The sequence below is a fragment of the Sebastes fasciatus genome, chromosome 17 (assembly GCF_043250625.1).
Source record: "Sebastes fasciatus isolate fSebFas1 chromosome 17, fSebFas1.pri, whole genome shotgun sequence".
Classification (NCBI taxonomy): Eukaryota; Metazoa; Chordata; class Actinopteri; order Perciformes; family Sebastidae; genus Sebastes; species Sebastes fasciatus.
This window is the reverse complement of record NC_133811.1, coordinates 11137331-11158788: the sequence shown is the minus strand read 5'-3', so window position 1 is coordinate 11158788 and position 21458 is coordinate 11137331. Positions and strand designations below refer to the sequence as shown.

General features: G+C 43.1%; 1 long non-coding RNA gene across 3 annotated transcripts in view; it reads left to right on the top strand.

The window, feature by feature from the left end:
• The window catches only part of LOC141754208 (uncharacterized), a 43610-nt gene extending 24403 nt beyond the window's left edge, over nucleotides 1-19207 (top strand). For 2 of the 3 annotated variants that reach the window (XR_012590577.1, XR_012590576.1), the window contains 2 exons: nucleotides 5619-5818; nucleotides 16700-17633. This is a non-coding gene — a long non-coding RNA (uncharacterized LOC141754208). Of the gene's footprint in view, nucleotides 1-5618; nucleotides 5819-16699; nucleotides 17634-18648 lie in introns of those variants that run through there. The other variant, XR_012590578.1, reaches the window with a different exon arrangement.
• Nucleotides 19208-21458: the final 2251 nt, after the last annotated feature.

The following is a 21458-nucleotide window of genomic DNA, read 5'->3' as shown; positions in this document are numbered from 1 at the left end:
GGAGAATTTTCAGATGGTTGCAATCTGCAACCTCACCGCTAAATGCCGCCAAATCCTACACACTGCACCTTTAACGCTTGCCTTAAACATCTGCGGCCTAAAGTAATTTGATGACTTTTTGGCTGCTTTGGGGAAATGCAGGAAGCTTTACAAACAACATTAGAGTTAGAGTTAAAGTTACACTGTGAACATATTAGCTAACAGTTGCATATTTACACATCCAGCAGACACGGAGGAACATCAGCATTCATTTGAAGTTGTGTCTCTCTAAGTCCAATATTCCAATAATATGCTGCTGGTCTCCTCCAACTCCTGAGGGAAATATCTGGTTCTTTAGTTGCTAAATGTAGTCAGCTCTTTGACTTAAGTAAAAGTTGCAATACCAGTGTAGAAATTCTCTGCTACAAGTAATAGTCCTGAATTCAACATTTTACTTAAAGGGACTATTTGTAACTTTGTACGCGCATAAATGTAGCGGGTCGTCACACATGCGCGTTCGCATATGCGCGCTCGCGTGTGGCTGGAGCCTCGTCTCCGCTGCATGCTCTCCTTCACTCAGAATGCGCGCGCGTCCTCGCTGTCTCGCTCCACCTCTAGATGTGAACGCGCGCTCACTACACACTGCAGAAGAGTTTAGCTCTGAGAATATCTAGTGAATGCACAGGGGACGTTTGTGCAGAAATAAATTCTGCAGTTCCTCCAGACCAACAGAGCTTTCCCGTGTCTTGTGAAGTGACGGAGCTCTTCAGAGAGTTATGTTACCCGGGTGCCGGTGTCTCCTCTGCTCTCTCCGGCTGCGGGCGGAGAGAGCAGAGGAGACATGCTGCAGAGCCCCGCTGCATCAGCCTGCACTTAGGCAGGAAAAGCCAACACTAGGATCAGATCTAAATCATGTTCATGGAGAGACCTTCGTCTGGTCAGCTAACATTACTGCCAAGCAGCTGAAATATAGAGTGATATTGTGCTTTTAGCTGACGTGTGTCGCCTCACTGTTTTGAGCGATGCTCGTTCAGGTATATTTAGAGCGAGCAAGCGCGAGCCCGACGCTGACTTTCGTTGATTTCACGGCCACAGGTGTCGCTGTTAAGAAGCATTTCTGAAAATTACAAATAGTCCCTTTAAGTAAAAGTATGTATGTATGTAATGTCCATCCATCCATCTTCAACCGCTTATCCGGGATCGGGTCGCGGGGGCAACAGCTCCAGCAGGGGACCCCAAACTTCCCTTTCCCGGGCCACATTAACCAGCTCTGGCTGGAGGATCCTGAGGCGTTCCCAGGCCAGTGTGGAGATATAATCTCTCCACCTAGTCCTGGGTCTTCCCCGTGGTCTCCTCCCAACTGGTCGTGCCTGGAACACCTCCCTAGGGAGGCGCCCAGGGGGCATCCGTACTAGATGCCTGAACCACCTCAACTGGCTCCTTTCGACGCAAAGGAGCAGCGGCTCTACTCCGAGTCCCTCACGGATGACTGAGCTTCTCACCCTATCTCTAAGGGAGACGCCACCCTCCTGAGGAAACCCATTTCGGCCGCTTGTACCCGCGATCTCGTTCTTTCGGTCATGACCCAACCCTCATGACCATAGGTGAGAGTAGGAACGAAAATTGACCGGTAGATCGAGAGCTTTGCCTTCCGGCTCAGCTCTCTTTTCGTCACAACGGTGCGGTAAAGCGAATGCAATACCGCCCCCGCTGCTACGATTCTCCGACCAATCTCACGCTCCATAGTCCCCTCACTCGTGAACAAGACCCTGAGGTACTTGAACTCCTTCACTTGGGGTAAGGACTCATTCCCTACCCGGAGTAGGCAATCCATCGGTTTCCTGCTGAGAACCATGGCCTCAGATTTAGAGGTGCTGATCCTCATCCCGACCGCGTCACACTCGGCTGCGAACCGATCCAGTGAGTGCTGGAGGTCGCAGACCGATGATGCCAACAGGACCACATCATCTGCAAAAAGCAGCGATGAGATCCTCAGCACACCGAACTGCAAACCCACCTCCCCCCGACTAGTATGTAATGTACCAAAAGTAAAAGTTACTCATTATACAGAATGGCCCATTTCATAATAATAATATATAATTGGATTATAATTATTGATGCATTAATGTGCGCATCACTTTAATGTTGCAGCTGGTAAAGGTGGAGCTTATTTCAACTACTTTATATACTGCAGGGAAGCCCAAGTTTTATCTTAATCTGCCAGCTACTCGCTAACTTTGTCTTGTGTGTTGTTTGGTGCTTGGCAAGTATGTATATGAACAACGGGGTTTACAGTATCAGAGCTCTTTTTCTGCAAAAAAAGATTCCTGCTGCAGCTGAAAATAATGTCTAAAGCGATGAGACGAAACAAAACAGCCAAGTTGTGGGCTCTAAAACATAAACAATGTGCTTAAAGGCTTAAATGCTACATAGAGCTTTTACATTACATTTTGACATTTGACCCATTTTAATAATTAAGAATATTGATTAGTGCAGCTTTAAATGTGTCACCTGCGCAACTTTGGTTTGTTGCCTCACAGCCAGAAGGGGATTTGAATCTCCCAAACGCATGCAGCTCAGTGGAGACACAGGGTTTAATTGTGGCATTACATGGTGTTCATTTTATTTCATACAAAGGTTTTTTTTTAGGTGCAGGCTGTTGTTTTGACATCTGCTCTGCATCAAAGTGTTGATGCCAAGTTGTTGTTGTCTGCACACACACACACACGGACTGTTCTGTATTGGCTCGTCAAGGTTACATCTTCACTGTGTTCAAAAGCCAACTGAGGACTTCATTCCTGTCAGTAGGCAGAGAGCAGATTCAAGGATTTGTCTGTAAATTAGCAATGTACATAGAGAAATATTACATTTATATTTTGCTGCCTTGACAAACTATTTGCCCTCTTGTGGTTGGTGCTATTCAATTTTTGTACATTATGTACAAAACACAGAGCAGTGGTATTTGAATGCATGAATTTAAAAAAAGGGAAAAAGTGCATACAGAATAGAAGAGCTGTATGTGGGCATTTTCAGATTCAAGGCCAGCGTGCCAGTCGAGTTTGTTCTCCAGCTCGTCACGCAGTCAGGAGTCAGAACATGGACACGTTCTCACCACTAGATGTCTCACTGCTGAACACGATGTTCTGATCTGCTGCAGAGGGAACACACAGTGGGTGCTGGATTCAGGCAATCTACCAAAGGCTGTGCAGGGACACACAGAGATGCTGTATTCAGTTTTAAGGGGAGACAGTACTACAAGAGAATAGGGTAAAAAAACTAATGGATATTACCATGAAACTTCCCCAGTTGATTACTTACATTAAAACAGTTATTTTTTGTATTGCAAGGTTTATGAAAATGTATGTTTAAATATGCAAATGAGGCATTATATTATTAAATATGTGCTAATTTGCATACATTTTCAGAATCAGATATCTGAACATTGGATAAAAGCCAGGTTCAAAAATTCTTGTTTCATTTTATTGACATATTAGAGTCAAAGGTTTTTACAGAGGGAATTATGGATATCTCTTTTTATCACTCCATAAATCAGAAAGTACTGTCAACTGTCATGTTTTTAGGATTAAACTGTTCTATAAATCAAGCTATGAATGATATATGAACAAACCGCTCAGTAAAAACCTTCAGGATATATATAGGAATGAAACTGGAAAGTTTGGTGGATGTAAGTGCTGCTGAAGACACTACAGGCGAATAGAGTAAAACAAATACTAATAAATATTACCATGAAACTAGACAAAGTGTAGAAAAATAAACACCTAAAGGTGTATTTTAGATGTTTTCTTTCCACTAGTCTGAAAGAAGCAAAATGGCCCAAATTCCCCAAATTCTCCAGTGCATGAAAAACAATGTTTTTGCTTGTAGTGTCTCATCTGATACCAACATATTGGTTAGATGGATGTAGTGGGGTAAATATTGCTTATATCACTTTACCATTTAATTTATGGATTGAAGATAACACCATGTCTGCTGGATGTGTGAATGTGCAATTGTTAGCTAACACATTCACTACAACACGGTATCCAACATGGCAAGACCTTTTTTGTCATGAAAATGTAATGTTTTAACATGCTCTATCTTTAAAGGAGCAATATGTAACATTTAGGGGGATCTATTGGCAAAAAAATGGAATATAATATGATTATTAAAGGATGTTTTATTTAGTGTATAATCACCTAATCGTTGCGTTTTCATTACCTTGGAATGAGGTAAACCAAACACTGGCTCTAGATCGGGACATTCGCGTTTTTGCGTTTTTGCGTTTTTGCGTCTGCCATAGTAGTTCTGCTTCACGCTTGGCACACGGGAGAAGTTTCAGTTGGTTGCAGTCTGCAACCTCACCGCTAGATGCCGCCAGTTCTTGGATGTTGAATGTTATGATTGGTCATGTGACCATCCTGGTTGCTGTTGCTGTCCAGAGCCTTTTAATGGCACCATATGGTGCAGGACACTCCAACAAACAAATCAATCCATAACAGCTTTATAAGGGGCCAATAAGTGTTTACAGCTTGGTTTTTATTGCTCCCAGTTGGCCAAAACACAAGTTAATGCAGCTTTAAAATGTGTTTATAGTATATTTTCTTTACCATATAATTTGGCTACTGCTACAAGGAGAGATGGCAAAAACAGTCCATCACACAACCATTACTGAATACGTTATACTGAATTACAAAGACCATCACCAGCTGGAGGCCACATGTGCTTAACTCACCTTTTATATTTATCATTGCATCATCGATAATTGCTACAGGATGCCCTGAAGTCCCGATGACCAAAAGGAAACACTTTTCTCCCAAGTCGAACATAACATTTTAGAAAATGAGGCATTAATTAGATGAAGAATTGACCATATTCATCCTACCTGCTTCTCTTCAAAACAGCTGTTCTGCCTGCCGGTATGGAGAAGCTGTGATATCTGTAGACGCATTCAAACAATCAGCACTTCCGGTTATAACACTTTGACACACACACACACACACACAAACACACACGCACACTGATAATTGCCCAGACATTTTGTATTTACGTTACATAATGCAAATGCAAAACAGCAGGCGGTTTATCAGAGGAAATGTTTGCAGACTACTATTTGCTTGTATTTATTTACTACGGTTTGTATGCATATATGTGGGATTATCTGTACTCTGTGTTGACTGAGTGTGTGTGTGTGTATCTGTCAGTGTGTGCAATGCCTCAAGAATGCTCAATAACGCTGCCCTGCCAAATATCAGTTATGTAATTGCACCGTTTTCTTCAAGTCTGTTCCTGTGAACTGCTATCTCTTCACCTCCCTAAATCTCCATCATGCCGTTTCTTTTCTCTCTCTCCCCCTTCTCCCCCTCACTCCCCTGCTATATAATACCTTTTCCCTCCCTTCCCCAGTTGTCTCTACATTCTTCACACCCCCACTCTCTAATTTGTTATTTTGCACAGCATCTTTCTCCTCCATTTCCCCCCTCTTCTTCTCTCCTTCTCCTGCAGACACTTGTTATTCCCTTGCTTTCTGACACACACATATATACCCCTCTCTTTCTCACACCCTCTCTCTTTACCTCTCTTTCTCTCTCTCTCTCTCTCTCTCTCTCTCTCTCTCTCTCTCTCTCTCTCTGTCTCTCCAGGGTACAGTCTGTGCTGACAGCCTGTTCTTCCAGAATTGATTCCTACCCAGAATGTAATAAAAAGTCACTGCAGAAAGAAGAGGAGCAACTGAGTAACAACAGCTTGTCAATCAGTGCTGCTGATGCGTGTGTGTGTGTGCGTGTAATATGGGTTGGGGTGTTCTATGAGCTCATGCGGGGACACACACACCCCGTGTAAGGTGAGTTGATACCTGTCTATGACAGAGACGCTGTGTTCGTTACATGTGAGAGCAATGACGTCTCCTCACTCTTGGTATTCAGCTTTCAGTCGTGTCCTCATCAGGCTGAATGGATTTCCTGCCACTTTGATGGCTTTTCTATAACTGCTAATCATTAGCTGTGTTGCATGTTTGATTAAAATCAATTTGTCATTTGATTACACACAGCTGTTGTTTTTGCACAGATGTGGTTGTGTGTAGAGAAACATGACACAGGATGATATACACGGATTAAGATGTACTGCAGAGTCAGAGGGAGTAAAAATTGATGATGTGCTGTATTTCATGCGTTGATTTAATATTCTCCCACACATCACTGGAGATGCCATATACAGACAGTTTTATAGCTTGGATAAAAATCCTACATATGAAATAATAATAATATTAAATATTTATGATAAGATAAACAACAATCAAAGGCTGGAAAAAGACATATTTAGGTATTATTTATCAAGAGTTTAATACGCCCAAGGGAATGTGTGGGTGTGGTTTGATCAGAGTTGACAGCGTAAGCAGCCCCACAACTGTCATCAGATTGTGATTGAAATGTTTCTGAACTCCGATTGGTGCATGGAAGTTTGTGCAACATCACCTTTTTTTCCAACTGTGAAATACTCAAAACTGTCCTTACTTTGGCATAATTGTGTGTGTGCATGTAGGACCCAACACGTTCTCATCCCAACTTGTCGCATAACACCTTGGCGTCACTTTAGGTTTAGGCATCAAAACCACTATAGTTAGGTTTAGGAAAGAACTACATGGTTGGGCTTAAAACTACTACGTTTGTAAAGTGAAAATTATTGTGAACATGGGACACGAACGAACAGCTGATTGTAACGTGAGGCGCGGGACACGAACAGCGGTCTCCGGGATGAAAGCCTTGTCTTTGTTGGACCCATTTACCAGCGCTCCCGCCCGCCCGGTGTGTGTCTCTTTCGCTCTTTAAACTACGTCACCACACTCTCGGAGCACTTTCCCGGAGCGTTTACTGTTGCCTCGGATGGGCTTACATTATAGTTATTGGAACGCCTGGTGCGTTTCATACCGGTACTACAGGGGGCCGTGTGCGGCTGACAGCTGTGACAAAACCTCTGTATTTGACGGCCTGCGACTGAGAACGGGCTGTAGGACCCCGTCGCTCACAGGAAGAAGTAGATTGCGAAAATTGCTTTTCAGGACCTTTTAAATACTCAATTCAGCCAAATAATCAAAAACTAAAATCAGATCAGAAATCAGGAGAATGGACTGGGAAAAAAATAATAAAAAATAATAATGCTGAGAGCAACACTAACTAATTTCCATTCACCTCCATTGTATTGGGGTGGTGGCAGAAATCTGAGAGATAATATCTCAAAACTTGGACAAATAAAACCGAAATGATCTCATTGCTATGTAGATACCACAAGAGGGAAGTGAGAAGATTGTTTTTTGTATTTTGGGTGAACTGACTCTTTAAAAATAAACAAGCATGTGTAGCCCGGTGTAAAACAGTCAGGGACTAAAACAAGTTTGCTTAGGTGGATAAATCCAGTAAAGCAATTAAACTGAAAGTAATTTAGTTTAATGAAGAAAGAACAAAGGTTTAATTAAAAAGTAATTAATCATAAATAAGGTAGGATGTAAATGTGTTAATGAGTAGTTACAATAAATAGATGTATATTGTTTTAAGGTAAACAGTGGATTTAAACTAAGTGAAAAATACACAGACTGTGCCTTTAGTTTCAGCTATTTTGTTTGTGATTGGTTACTGGGGTTATCAGTCAATGACACCTGTGGTGATTGGTTGTAGTTAAGGAAGAGAACCAGTAGGGGGCGGGAGTAGAGAAAAAACACGAAGAGAGACGCAGAGAAAGGAGAGGAGAGAAGGGAAAACGGAAAACAGACGTAGGAAAAGAGAGAACGAAGGAGTGGGAAGAACGCTAGGTTTGATAGCCTGGTGAATGTTTTATGTAAACAGTAGAAAAGTGTAGCTGTGAACTATCACACCGTTTTGCTTTTATCACAGTGGATTAAGTGAATGTTTGGTGTGAGCTGTGTCGCTGCTATGCTAACGTCAGTAAGTTGCTAGCCACGAGGACGGCGTTGCTAACTGAAGACTGTTTGCCACGTGAAGAGGACGCTTGCTCGCTGTGAGGAAGGCTGTTGCTCGCTACGTGAGGAGGACTGACGCATTGCTACGTGAGGAGGACTGACGCATCGCTACGTGAGGAGGACGTTTGCCTGCTTCGTAACGGGGATTTCGTTTCCGCTGCCACTGGATTCATCTCTCGGACCTGAACTGTTTTTCCTGAACTACGAACTGTTTCTTCAAGGAAGACTTCGAACTGTAAGTTGGACTTTTCACGTCTTTGTTCGCTGAGGATAAAGATTTGGACGGCCGCACCGCACCCGAGCAACGTACAGGCCTGCTACTTTTATTATTTTGCGTGCGTGCGTGTGTGAGTGTGTGTGTGTGTGTGTGTGTGAGGGCCCACAGAAATGTTTAGAGTCTAATTGAGTTCAGTGTTGGATCTGAAGTTGTTTATTTTCTATAGGGGAATAGTGGTAAAAAGAAAAGGGAAGAAATAGGATTTTCAAAGGGAATCTAAGTTGATTTAAGTGTGTTGTTAAAGTATATTTGTGTAAACCAATTCAGTTTTGCCAGTAACTGGCCAGGTTATTTATGTTTTGTTAACTGATTGCTCAGATAATCTGATGATGTGGTCTAATATTTCAAGTGTTTATGTTTTGAGATTTTAAAGGGGCATAAAGTGTGTTATAATTGTTATTTTTTTCTTTGAACAAAAAGAGTAAACATTATTTGTACATTACTAACAACGGTCAGTAAACTATATTATTTTTTATTCAGAGAAGTTGTCTGGGGTCAGTTATTTAAAATACATCACTGTGAGTGTAAATAGATTGTGTATCACTAGGGTAATATCATTTTCACCCATAACAGGTAAACCTTTTTGGTAGCTACCTTAAGAAACCGAACTCAAACACCCCTTCATCTTAGTTTAAGGTTATTTATAGCTACTATAGCGTGTTTGGGGTGCTACATAAAATGGAGGCCCCGCTGGGATTATTTAGTTTCATCCAAAATTCTGACCCAGACAACAAAAGTAGTGAAGTAAAGTAAGTTAAAATCAACATTTCATTTCAGTTCATTGTTTAATCTAAACAAAAATAAAAAGTGAAGTTCAGTTAGCTAGACTTAAAGCTGCATAGGCCCAGACAAATAGTATTGAGCAATCACCTGACACAGGGCACTAGGGCACAACTTCGGCATTGGTGTAAGGGAGAAGGCATTGACCCTTTACATGCCATACTGGTGAAAGATGTCCCAGAAGACTTAGAGAATGAATTCATTGAAGAGACCATGCAGTCTATCAAAGTTCTTGGTCGTGTCAAGGTCAGAGGGAGGATGTATGATCCTGAAAGTCAAGGTCTAACTGTACTCTGAATGTAGAGAGAAAGTTAACATACAAGCCATCCCTCCTGACGTTTTACCGAGAGGCAGCCTAGCACCGTGGAGGATTTTTGGACCCTCCGAAGAAGATTCTGCTCAGGAGCAGCCACAAGTACCAAGTCCTGCTTCACCTCTCCTAGGGTCCACCCCTGAAGCTATTATTAGAGCAGTGGGGGAAATAATGCTGAAGACATCTAAGCTTCACAGTGACAGTAGCTCATTCAGAAGGTTGCGAACTTTCTCTGGTGTCGTCCCCACACCTTCTGGGGAAGAGCAGCTGGACAACTGGATAGAGCAAGCTCGACTAATGATAGAGGAGAGTGATCTGCCCGACAGGGACAAGAGAGTGAAAATAATGGAAAGTGTAAAGGGTCCTGCACTAGAAATCCTGCAAGCTGTTCGATTCAACAGCCCAGATGCAACTCCTAGAGAGTACATTGATGTGATTGAGAGCACATTTGGCTCCACGGAAACTGGTGAAGAGCTCTACTTTGTTTTTAGAATGCTGTGTCAGCAACCAAGTGAGAAGCTTTCAGCATTTTTGAGAAGAATGGAGAGAGTTCTGAACAAAGTAGTCCAAAAGGGAGGCCTGTCACATGTCTCCGCAGACAAAGTCCGTCTGGACCAACTCATTAAAGGAGCCATGAGATCCGACATGATGCTCCTGAACCTCCGGCTAAGGGAGCGAAAAGATCAGCCCCCTACATTTCTGCAGTTGTTAAATGAGATACGCACTGAAGAGGAGTATGAGGCCACACGCCGCAAGTTGAACCCAACCAAATCAGTGCATGTTAAGACTGTTGCTATGCCTGCAGAGACGGAGATAAAAGATCTCAGAGCTGAGATACAAGACCTGAAATTTCAAGTCACCTCTGCTTTGTTAACTGCTCAGTTACCTCCTCCACCTGCCTCAGAACATGCAGTCACTAATGAGGCAGAAGCCTCCGAGGAACATAAAGACCTCAACGCCTTAAAGAAAGAGGTAAGAAAGCTGAGGAAACAGGTCTCAGTTATGTCAGTCAAACCTACCTCAGCATCCAAGGAAGCACCACCCAGTCCAGACTTTCCGCCCATACACAGCCAGCAGAGAGCCTCGTCCCAAAGAGACTCAAGTGACTTTTTCTGTTACCGTTGTGGCAAGGATGGGCATTTTGCCACTAATTGTAGTGCCCCAGAAAACTATCAGAAAGTGATACAGAAACTGATCCGTGCTCAACGACAACCAAAACAAAATCAGAGAAAACCATGGAACACCCATAACGTCAATGTGAAGAGGAGTGCTGTGGATGTCCAGACTAGCCATTTGCCAGAAGGGTTAATAGGGCCACCCTCAACCGCCAGTGTAAAAGTTGACGGCAAAACCTGCACCGCTCTCCTTGATAGTGGATCACAAGTGACCATAATCTTCGACAGCTGGAATGCCAAGCACTTGTCCCATGTACCCCTACAACCAGTCAGTGGTTTAGACATTTGGGGTCTTAGTGAATCTGAGAGCAGTTATCCCTACAGAGGATACATCCAAGTTGAGTTGGAGCTTCCAGAGAAAACACCTGGCAAAGCCAAGTCAGTCCCAGTTTTTGCCTTGGTGTGCCCGGATCTTCGTTGTTCTGACAACATTCCTGTCCTGGTTGGCACCAATGTCCGCAAGGTCAAACCGTTCACCGCCAACGAGAAAGTTGGGAAGGCAGGTAAAATCCGGGCAGCGAGAGTGTGTGTTCCAGAGCAGAAAGCCCAGCCCATACCTGCCACAAAGTTTTCCAACGTCGATCCTGATGAGAGCCCTGTAGCTGAAGTGACGTGGTCCAGCCCTGGCCCCCTCGTCATTCCTGCTGGAAGTCAGTATATAGCTTCCTGTAAAGTGAAAGGGAGACAACCTGTTGAAGATAGCGTCCTGATCACAGAGCGTGCTCCTTCTCTTGTTCTTCCTCAGAGTGTGCTAGTGCAGCCAACTGTCTTATACTCAAAAACGATGGACAAGAACAAGTTCCTGGTACTGATGCGTAATGAGTCACTCAAGCCAACCTCCATTCCCAAGGGCACAGTGATTGCACACCTGCATGTAGCTGATATTGTGACTCAAGTTCCCAGTCCCAAGTCAGAGACTTCCCCAAAGATTGATGAGTCACTGTTTGATTTTGGAGATTCGCCGATTCCAAATGAATGGAAACAAAGACTAAGAAAGAAGCTCGCCGAGAGGTCCAATGCATTCTCCACTGAGGAATGGGACGTCGGGTTAGGCAAGGGGGTAGAACATCCAATCCGACTAAACGACGACACCCCATTCAGAGAACGGTCTCGCCGCGTAGCTCCTGCTGACCTGGATGACCTCCGACGCCACATTCAAGGTCTTCTGGCAGCAGGGATCATAAAGGAATCAAGAAGTCCCTATGCTTCGCCGATCGTAATGGCACGAAAGAAAAATGGAAAACTGCGCATGTGTGTGGACTATCGGACACTGAACCGAAGAACAGTCCCCGACCAGTACACAGTTCCACGAATTGACGATGCATTAGACAGTTTGTCTGGAAGCAAGTGGTTTTCAGTGTTGGACTTGCGCAGTGGTTACTACCAGATACCGATGTCAGAGCAGGATAAAGAGAAAACCGCCTTCATATGTCCATTGGGATTTTACCAGTTCGAGAGAATGCCACAGGGGATCACAGGGGCTCCGGCAACATTTCAAAGACTTATGGAGAAGGCGGTAGGAGACATGAACCTGCTCGAGGTCATAGTCTACCTAGATGACCTGATTGTTTTCGGTAAGACTCTGGAAGAGCACGAGCAAAGACTCCTCAAGGTGATTGACCGACTGGAAGAGGCTGGTTTGAAGTTGTCAATAGATAAATGTCAGTTCTGTTGTCCACAAGTGACCTACGTGGGACACATTGTGTCAGAGAATGGAATCGCAACAGACCCTGCCAAAGTGGAAGCAGTATCCAAATGGAAGCAGCCCACTGATCTTCCATCATTGCAGTCCTTTTTAGGATTCTGTGGGTACTATCGTCGCTTCATAAAGAATTACTCGATCATAGTCAGACCGCTTACAGAACTATGCAAGGGTTACCCCCCGACTCAGAAGAAGAGAAAAGTAGCCAGGGTACCAGACAAGACCTACTACAAAGTAAAGGAACCCTTCGGGGACAGGTGGGATCAGACATGCACAGAGGCGTTCAATAAAGTCATCCACTGCCTCACCGACGCACCTGTCTTAGCTTTCGCTGACCCGACAAAGCCCTATGTGTTACACATAGATGCCAGCCTTGAGGGCTTAGGGGCAGTTCTCAATCAAGAGTACCCAGAAGGGTTGAGACCAGTTGCTTTTGCAAGCCGGAAGCTCAGTTCCTCGGAGAGGAACTATCCAGTGCATCAGCTCGAATACCTTGCGCTTAAGTGGGGTGTGGTCGACAAATTTCATGATTACTTGTACGGAGCAAGTTTTACTGTGAGGACCGATAACAACCCCTTAACGTACATCCTCACAACCGCCAAGTTAAACGCAACCGGTCATCGTTGGCTTGCTGCTCTCTCGACGTACAACTTCACTCTTCAGTACCGACCAGGAAGTAGCAACATCGATGCCGACTCCTTGTCACGCAACCCACTTCCACACAATGATGAGTGGCAAAACCTTCCGCCTGACAGTGTTAAAGCTCTTTGTAAACAAGTCAGATGTGGAAAGCGAGTTGGAAAGCTCACCAGCTGTGCAGAGTCCTTAGGGGTATCTCCAGAGGCCATCCCTGAGTGTTATGTGTTTCCAACACGCTTGGATGTTGGTTGTCTCACCCAGATGAGCCAGAAGGACCTCGTCACAGCTCAAGATAACGACCCAGTAATTGTTCCGGTCAAGCAAGCAGTTAAAAACAGGCACTCGTTCCACTCAGTCAAGGGCGATGACCCCCGAGTCACACTGTTGCAGAAAGAGGCAAAAAAGTTGCTCATATCTGATAATTTGCTTTACAGAGTGACAAAAAGATCACCTGGTACAGTGATACACCAACTCGTCCTTCCTTGCAAGTATGTCCCACTTGTACTCAGATCTCTCCACGACGAGTCCGGGCATCTGGGAGTGGAAAAAACAGTTGAACTTGTGAGAGACCGGTTCTATTGGCCTAAGATGGGAGCAGAGGTGGAACAGTACATAAAAAACTGTGGCAGATGCATTGCACGAAAGACACCACCCCAGAGAGCTGCACCTTTAAACCAGATAACCAGTAAAGGTCCACTCGATCTGGTGTGCATTGATTTTCTATCGCTTGAACCTGATTCCCAGGGATTGGCAAATGTTCTTGTTGTGACTGATCATTTTACCAGATACGCCCAAGCTTTTCCTGCAAAAGACCAGAAAGCGTCAACTGTAGCCAAGATACTGTGTGAGCGTTACTTCGTGCACTATGGACTTCCTGCACGGATACATTCAGATCAAGGTCGGGATTTTGAAAGTAAACTGATTCAAGACCTCCTGAAAATGTTGGGGATCCGTAAGTCAAGAACAACACCGTACCATCCTCAGGGGGATCCACAACCCGAGAGGTTTAACCGTACACTTTTATCCATGCTTGGAACTCTGGATCCAAATCAAAAGCAGAAGTGGAGTCAGAACATCAGTCATTTGGTGCACGCCTATAACTGCACCAGAAACGAGGCGACTGGTTACTCACCTTATCTGCTCATGTTCGGGAGAGAAGCCCGTTTACCTGTGGACATTTGTTTTGGAGTATCTGATGACAGTGGAAAAAGTGTGACGTACCAGCAGTATGTTACTAAGTTGAAAGCAGACCTCCACAAAGCCTACCAACTTGCTACAGAAGCTGCGGACAAGAATCACAGAAAAAACAAAAGAGCACATGACAAACTAGTAAAAGAACAAGTCTTGGAAGAAGGAGATCGTGTGCTGCTGAGGAATTTCGGTGTCACTGGAAAACATAAGCTGAAAGATAAATGGAGATCACTACCATACATTGTGGTTGGAAAGATGCCGAATCTCCCAGTCTACCAAGTGAAACCGGAAAGAGGAAATGGAGTTGTAAAGACAGTGCACCGCAATCATCTGTTACCCATCGGCTATTTAGTGAGACTGGATACAGACAGTGATGCACCTGAGTTACCCCAGAGACCTGTGACCAGGAGAAAGCAGAAACTAACTCAAATCGCAACACAGAATGATGAAGGTATTCCACTGTCATCCGATTCTGATGATGAGGATGTAGATACACCAAGACCGCTTGTAATAGAGTGGAAAGATTTGTTGTCACAGCCAGAGTTATGCCCGAGACAACAAAGTCAAGTCACAGATGACGTCCAAGTTTCTTCACCAGCCAGGAGCCTGGATGAAGTTGATGCAGTTTTAGAGACTGTTGATATTTCAGATGCTCATTTGCCTCCTGCCACTGATGCAGATGCACACAGAGATGTAGAAGAGGAAGCAGATGTAAATGAGGATGAAGTATCTGAAGAGGAACCCTTAGTTGAACGCTCCCAGCGAGTGAAGAAACCAGTTGTGAGACTGAGTTATGATCAACTGGGAGAACCCTCCGACCAGCCGTTGACTGTTTTAAGCCACGGTGTACTTGTTGGAAGCGGAACCTACAGAGACTCCAGATATCGCCCATGCCATATCGCCTAGTGCCACTCCATGGCATTGTGTCCTGATTGTTTTAGTTAAAATCCTTTCAGTCAGTATAAGCAGATTCAGGTTGTTTAAACCTTTAGTTTGATGAGGACATCAAATTCTTTAGAAAGGGGAGGATGTAGCCCTTAACTTAATAAAGTTAGGTGGATAAATCCAGTAAAGCAATTAAACTGAAAGTAATTTAGTTTAATGAAGAAAGAACAAAGGTTTAATTAAAAAGTAATTAATCATAAATAAGGTAGGATGTAAATGTGTTAATGAGTAGTTACAATAAATAGATGTATATTGTTTTAAGGTAAACAGTGGATTTAAACTAAGTGAAAAATACACAGACTGTGCCTTTAGTTTCAGCTATTTTGTTTGTGATTGGTTACTGGGGTTATCAGTCAATGACACCTGTGGTGATTGGTTGTAGTTAAGGAAGAGAACCAGTAGGGGGCGGGAGTAGAGAAAAACACGAAGAGAGACGCAGAGAAAGGAGAGGAGAGAAGGGAAAACGGAAAACAGACGTAGGAGAAGAGAGAACGAAGGAGTGGGAAGAATGCTGGGTTTGATAGCCTGGTGAATGTTTTATGTAAACAGTAGAAAAGTGTAGCTGTGAACTATCACACCGTTTTGCTTTTATCACAGTGGATTAAGTGAATGTTTGGTGTGAGCTGTGTCGCTGCTATGCTAACGTCAGTAAGTTGCTAGCCACGAGGACGGCGTTGCTAACTGAAGACTGTTTGCCACGTGAAGAGGACGCTTGCTCGCTGTGAGGAAGGCTGTTGCTCGCTACGTGAGGAGGACGGTTTGCCTGCTTCGTAACGGGGATTTCGTTTCCGCTGCCACTGGATTCATCTCTCGGACCTGAACTGTTTTTCCCGAACTACGAACTGTTTCTTCAAGGAAGACTTCGAACTGTAAGTTGGACTTTTCACGTCTTTGTTCGCTGAGGATAAAGATTTGGACGGCCGCACCGCACCCGAGCAACGTACAGGCCTGCTACTTTTATTATTTTGCGTGCGTGCGTGTGTGAGTGTGTGTGTGTGTGTGGGCCCACAGAAATGTTTAGAGTCTAATTGAGTTCAGTGTTGGATCTGAAGTTGTTTATTTTCTATAGGGGAATAGTGGTAAAAAGAAAAGGGAAGAAATAGGATTTTCAAAGGGAATCTAAGTTGATTTAAGTGTGTTGTTAAAGTATATTTGTGTAAACCAATTCAGTTTTGCCAGTAACTGGCCAGGTTATTTATGTTTTGTTAACTGATTGCTCAGATAATCTGATGATTTAAGTGTGGTCTAATATTTCAAGTGTTTATGTTTTGAGATTTTAAAGGGGCATAAAGTGTGTTATAATTGTTTTCTTTGAACAAAAAGAGTAAACATTATTTGTACATTACTAACAACGGTCAGTAAACTATTATTTTTTATTCAGAGAAGTTGTCTGGGGTCAGTTATTTAAAATACATCACTGTGAGTGTAAATAGATTGTGTATCACTAGGGTAATATAATTTTCACCCATAACAGGTAAACCTTTTTGGTAGCTACCTTAAGAAACCGAACTCAAACACCCCTTCATCTTAGTTTAAGGTTATTTATAGCTACTATAGCGTGTTGGGGTGCTACACATGGGATAAGGTGGAGGGTTAGACAGAGAAACAGAAATGTGTATGTGTGTGCGTGTGCAACTCAGTGTGCAATAGCTCGATGTAATGAGCATCTGGACTGAAAGGCAATCCTCTCCCTTACCGTGTGTGTGTGCGTGTGTGTGCGTGTCAGTAGGAGGTCAACGCCATCCAGTGGGTAGCAGCTGTCACTTTTCTTCTCCAGTCTCCCAGATTACATGAAGTGAACCTGTGGCGGCCCAGACACCACAGACACAATGATGGGTGGGTCCCAGACATAGGTGTTCATTGATCAGTCTGGAAGGTCAGAGTCGGGTGGAGCCGGAGCGGTTGGAGGAGTGACGTGAAGGGTGACCTGGGAAGATGGGGGGGGGTCGGCGCTTGTCGTCTCTTCTCCAACTACGATCCCGACCATCACTCCTCTCTCCAGCTCCACCCTACTTCTTTCCTTCCCTTCTTCAGTGCAATAATCATCTCTTTATACACATTGAGTAAATTACCCGTTATGTACGTATTAATACTAGGGCTGTCAATCGATTAAAATATCTAATTGCGATTAATCGCATGATTATCCATAGTTAATCGCGATTAATCGCACATATTATACCTGTTCAAAATGTATCTTAAAGGGAGATTTTCAAGTATTTAATACTTTTATCAACATGGGAGTGGGCAAATATGCTGCTTCATACAAATGTGTGCATATATTTATTATTAGAAATCAGTTAACGACACAAAACAATGACAAATATTACTAATAATATACTATATATATTATTAATATAGGTACCGCATTTAGCATTGAAAGATATGCTAAAATCATAACATGGTAAACTGCAGCCCAACAGGCAACAACAGCTGTCAGTGTGCTGATTTGACTATGACTTGCCCCAAACTGCATGTGATTATCATAAAGTGGTCATGTCTGTAAAGGGGAGACTCTTGAGCACCTATAGAACCCATTTTCCTTCACATATCTTGAGGTCAGAGGTCAAGGGACCCTTTTGAAAATGGCCTTTTCAGTTTTTCCTTGCCAAAATTTAGCGTACATTTGGAGCGTTATTTAGCCTCCTTCTCCAGCTTCTCAAGGTAGTATTAAAAAGGGTTGGTTCCAATGGATTCTTTAGGTTTTCTAGTTACATATGATGCCAGTATCTTCACTCTAGCTTTAAAACTGAACTGAAACTTTTAACCCGCTACCACTTAAAAATTGCAAGTTGTATTAATGCGTTAAAGAAATCGATTTTAAACAAATTTACGTTAACACATTATTATCGCATTAACTTTGACAGCCCTAGTAAATATTACTATTCATGTAGGCAGAGGTTTTACTTTATATATTTAGTTAAGGTGACAGACCTCAAGCATCTGTACATTTATATTTCTGTGAATTCTATTTTCTTTTATAATCTGAATGACAAGTGAGAGCTGACATTACACGTTTGCTCAATTATTTCTGAACATCTGTTGTAAATCCATGTGTAAGTCTGATCACATCACATTATTCAAGTAACCTGCACTTCTTTGTTCATTTCCTTCTTTGCTGCACTACTCTTCTTTCTCTTTGCATAATAAGTGTGATTATTTATTATCACATGCAGTGTTCTGTATGATAGTCATTTATCATAAACTGCACTTTGCTGCTGCTGTGACAGCCCCATTGGGATCATTACAGCTTCATTTAATCTAATCTAACACAACTCGAACACAATTCTATGCACAGTATGTTGCTGCAGGGGAAGTGTGGTAGGAAAACAGCAACTGTTGCATGTGAGTGTTGTAATCTTTAATTTTGGGAGAAATCTTCAGAATACCTTTTCTTTGACAGTTTTTTGTATTTACTTTCTATATTTAATCAACTTTTTTCCCCACTTTAGCAATTACAAAAGTTCAAACAGACATCTGTAGAACATATTAGTTGCATTATAATCTGAGAACACCACTGCTGACTACTGATGAAAGCAAATATTTCAAATTAGGAAGTGAAATAATCTGATATAATCTGATAAATGATATAAAAAAGGGATAGGCTGTTTTATAAAGGTGTCTTGTCAACGTGTGTGAGGGGATTACTTAAAATACAATTGTGTTTTTCTTCCTTTTTAGATGCTTCAAAAACAGGAGATCTACCTTTGTGTAAATAATATTTTGCCAGTAGAATCAAATTGTTGTTGATATTTAGTATACTGGATTTCTGCCAGAAAAGTTGTTAGGCAAAACTCTCAGGAGCGGCTTGTCACTAACCAACCCTCTGAGACTCACATGGACCTGTTTTTTTCTTTTTTTAGGGGGGTACAGGGGCTGTTTAGGGGGAGATAGCAGGTCAGCAGTAGATGTCACATGGAAATTGACTTGTCAAGTTGTTCTAGTCATAAATCAGAAATAAACATGAATGAATTAAAACAACTTGTTAAGGTGTATAAGGTTTTAGAACATTATGATGGAAGTACTGTACAAGACGGCCATTCAGACCGCACAGTGGTTTATAACACTATGAGACGGGATTTTACAACTCTGGAACGTGTATTTGTCGCGACAATCGTGAGGTAAACAGTAGAAATACAGCGTTCATGTCACAAAGTAATCCACCAGGAATGTATGTTGCGTGTATGCGATTGGCCAACGCTGCAGAGTTTTGCCGGCAAAAATTTGAGCTAGGTTAAGCTTTTTTTGCCAGAGCCCCCTGCTTTGGCACCCCCACTGTGCCGTTAGACTGGCCTCATTCAAATGAATGAGAGGGCTATGTTTTTTTTCACACAGAGCTACAGTCGGTGTGAACGCAGCCTTAAGGCCCAGGCACACCAAACTGACATCAAAGAACTAGCGGCGATGAAGGCCGACAGTTGTGTCGCCTCACATCGCCTTTGTCTCGGCCGACAAGAGAAACCCGAAGACCGAGGACGGCGAACATACAAGCTGTTGTTATGATACCTACATGGAATAAAGCGCCGTTTGCTGACCATTTTCACGCCACTCTAACTCACCACTTAGCTTTACTCCAGATGCCCATGTCGTTGTGAAAATATACGTGTACTGGAACGATCAGATGAGATGAAAAATGAGAAGAGCCTTCTGTGTTTTTCCTCTTGACTTTACTCGTCGGCTTGCTTTCCTCACTTCCGTTTCTCTTCTCGTGCACTGATTCGCTTAAGCTGAACAGCCAGTCAGAGTGGTTTGTCTCACCGACGGGCTCTGCCGCTGATTCAACACGCTGAATCGGCCGAAAAACCTCTAACATGGGCAGACCAGAGCCGACAATGACGGACACACCGCAAAAACTAGGCCGACAGATAGGCTAGGCTTGGTGTGTCGGTGCCTATAGATGAGAAGATTGATACCTCACTCTCTTGATTGGTGCAGTGACTTTGTGGAGGTACTGCTGATTGCCTGGCAACTTCATGGTTGCAACCAACACCGAGAAGTCACTGCAACCAGCCAATTAAAAGTCCTGCACATAAACGTCCTGTAAAAACCTCAACTTGTCATTTTTTACTCTTTTTAGTTTTTGTGTGGATTAAACAAACAACTTGTCAATTTAACTTCAACTTTATTTAGCGTTAAAGGTGCTGGTGGTCAGATTTTGTTACCTTGGGACGGAGCCAGGCTAGCTGTTTCCCTCTATTTTCAGTCTTTGTGCTAAGCTAAGCTAACTGGCCGCAGTTTCATATTTACCATAAGGACATGAGAATCTCAGCAAGACAGCAAATGAGTATATTTTTCAAAAGGTTGAACTAGATGTCAAGGTTGACAAGGTCGGCGTTAGCCTCAGCACACTTTTACTTACAGTTGTTGTACACCAGCACTATATAGTATTGTATATTAATATGCATAGGGCAGATCAACACCATCAACTTCTCTATTCTGGCAGCAGATACCGCTTAATTGGCACCGCGTGAGTGATAACGTTCCACTAATCCTATGAGACTGTCTCTGGCATGTCTTTGCTGTATGTATGGATGTTTCTTAGAGAAAAAAAATAGAGGGAGACAGATCAGAGGTTCAGCGCACATCACAAGTTACCCCTCCTATTTCTATGCAAACAAGGTCCACTAATCCATCGGGAAATTACTGTAAATTAGCTATTTCCCTCTGATCCTGCACCACAACACATCCATGTGAGGATCTGCATGGAAAGAGCATGTTCAAGAATCACATATTTACATTTACATATCAATGAAATGTCGCCTTTAAATAGGAAAGTGCACATTTTTGTACATATAAATGATTTAAAGTGCGGGGGCTCATAATGAGGGCTGAACTCACTTGATCTACTTATTTGATCAAAAAAGGCATTTCTTTTCTTTTCATTTGAAGGAGCTGGTCCTTGCACCCATTCACTTTTAATGATTAATTCAAAGCAGGGGAGGCAGATTAAGCATTTCAAAGTATGTAACAAGGCAGAAGACAGAGAGGAAGGAGATAAAAGCGCTGAGCCAAAGAGGGATCAGGAGCAGGAACGAGCTAAGAGAGAGAAAGTGATACAGATGGGGAAATTGAAAGATTGGCGCTTCTGTTTCTCCAGTCTGTTAGTTCTGTGTCTTTGTGGGCTCTCTCCTGGGAAACGGAGGATATAACCCTCTAAAGTCTCCCCGTTTCATGTAGGGTCAAGATCTTTTTGATCAGGGGTGACTGAGGATAAAAGCGCAAGAGGGGGTTGCTGGGAGAGTGGGGGAAAAGTAGGCGAGAGTGAAACTGAGGAGAGAAGAATAGAGGATGAGTGACAGAAGATGGGGTTTGAAGGAAAGAGGAGGAGGCGGGATGGGGTGTCTGAGTTTGATGGGAAGATGAGGTGGACAGACAAGGATTTCACGCTGTCTGCTTTGCCACAGAGCTGGAGGGGGAACTTCAGAGGAGCAGTTATAGGAAGGATGTTTCTCAATCACCGTCCTCAAGACCCAGTGTGCCAAAGTTTATTG